At 43.0% G+C, this 2,009-nt stretch overlaps 1 non-coding gene across 1 annotated transcript; it reads left to right on the top strand.

Annotated features, from left to right (window-relative positions):
• Window positions 1–1,329: 1,329 nt before the first annotated feature.
• On the top strand, window positions 1,330–1,403 carry Trnat-ugu (transfer RNA threonine (anticodon UGU)). Its single transcript has one exon. It is a non-coding gene; the product is annotated as a tRNA-Thr (tRNA).
• Window positions 1,404–2,009: the final 606 nt, after the last annotated feature.

The following is a 2,009-nucleotide window of genomic DNA, read 5'->3' as shown; positions in this document are numbered from 1 at the left end:
AATATGTGTTGCGGAATGAAAGATTCTATGGAGATATCACCACAAGAATACAAACGGCTTGATTAACGAAAACCTTCGACTCCAGCTGTCGGCATTGTTTTTTGGTCATTCAGTAAAAGACCATGCTTCAATGGCGTTAAGTTTAGAAAGTGTTGCAGTTTATAAAAGACATAAAAAACGATTAAAGAAAAAAATCTTTGAAGACCATAAACGGTCTACGTAAGTAAAGAAGCGGATGATAAGTTAGCTCTTTATGCAAATGAGTTGGTCACTTTAAGTTAAGAGACATGTCATGCACCAGGAACCAAATATTATAGTTGCTACGATTGGCTAACGGAAAAGTTTTGCAGAATCACGGGAAATCACTTCTGCAAGTGGCTGAGAATCTCGTAATGGATAAAAATTCTGTTCTGAGAATTCCAAGGTGGGAGATGCAAATTCCTCGATTAGGAATTGTTAATCCACATGTGAAACCTGAGTACATAATCCCTGTGACATTTTATCAACGGTGTTCCATAGGGACAGGTTCTCATCCAAAAAGTTCGAAAATTCAATTTCTTTGTAGTTGCATTTTTTTTTAAGGTGTACTTGTCCAGACTCTTGGAACGGAAAGGTTTTTTTTTTAATCCGTGCTTAAAAAAATTTCTACAGCCCATTGTTTGAAGCAGTGTCACGACTGCCATGAGCCGCGCGGGGTATCCGCCATGTCTCAAACGCCTTGTCACGGTTCGCGCGGCTCCCCCCGTTGGAGGTTCGAGTCCTCCCTTGGGCATCGTTGTGTGTGTTTGTTGTCCTTAGCATAAGTTAATGTAAGTAGTGTGTAAGCACAGGGACTGATGGTTCAAATGGCTCTGAACACTATGGGACTTAACAATTGAGGTCATCAGTCCTCTAGAACTTAGAACGACTTAAACCTAACTAACCTAAGGACATCACACACATCCATACTCGAGGCAGGATTTGAACCTGCGACCGTAGAGGTCGCACGGCTCCCGACTGAAGCGCCTAGAACCGCTCGGCCACATAGGCCGGTCTATCATGTATTCTAGAGAAGCTGCCCGGTCGTCAGTGGCGCCTGTTCTTTCGAGAACAGTTACTATCTTCATATATATGGTTAAACGTTACCCAGCCATTGACCTTCGTCTGTGCGAATGCGCACAGATTGCCCGAAATCTTACGGGAATCGTCACCTTAGTGTGGGCCAGTATTGAGTGGATGGGCAAACACCTATTACGTACATTACGTTTGTGGATTGTGGCCGGTTGGAAATGTGAGTCTCACGGGAAGCGTGTAAGGGATAAATACCTGCAGTCGCGGTATTCATCTGTGTCCTCGGTGGCTCAAATGGATAGAGCGTCTGCCATGTAAGCAGGAGATCCCGGGTTCGAGTCCCGGTCGGGGCACACATTTTCAGCTGTCCCCATCGAAGTATATCAACAACACCTGTCGGCAGCTGAGGGTTTCAATTAACTATCAATTGTGAAGGGGATTCGAAGAACCCTTTGCCAGGCACTTACATGTGATTTGCAGAGTATCCATATAGATGTAGATCAAAGCTCGTCCCGTGACGCACGTGCACAAAATGATTCATACTGCAAACATACTCGCCGATAACACTGACGAATAACGAGTGCTGCATATCCAGGTTAGACAGATCGGCTTTTCCTGCCAAGAAGAACAGGGAGTTGCTATCTAGGAACAATTCCAGCCAGAGGAAGGGTTGAAAAGTGCTCCTTGGATTGCACACTAAACGTAAATAACGAAAATGCATTTTTGGTAAAAATTGGACAAAGCATAATCCTGTGCTCTCCGTATTGCATTAGCCGTTTTGAATATTGAAAATCTTACTGCAGATTCGTGTTCAGCGACATTAAAAATATACATGTAACCCTCAGTTCATGCAAATCGAAGTAATAATATAACTAAAAGGTTTCCCTAGACGTTGAACTTTTTTTTTTTTTTTTTTTTTTTGGAGAAACAATTTTCTCAGAACGGCATGCAGCATTAAC

Source organism: Schistocerca gregaria, unplaced genomic scaffold (assembly GCF_023897955.1).
Source record: "Schistocerca gregaria isolate iqSchGreg1 unplaced genomic scaffold, iqSchGreg1.2 ptg000362l, whole genome shotgun sequence".
NCBI lineage: Eukaryota > Metazoa > Arthropoda > Insecta > Orthoptera > Acrididae > Schistocerca > Schistocerca gregaria.
The sequence above is the reverse complement of the archived record's forward strand: the minus strand, read 5'-3'. Positions and strand labels throughout refer to the sequence as shown.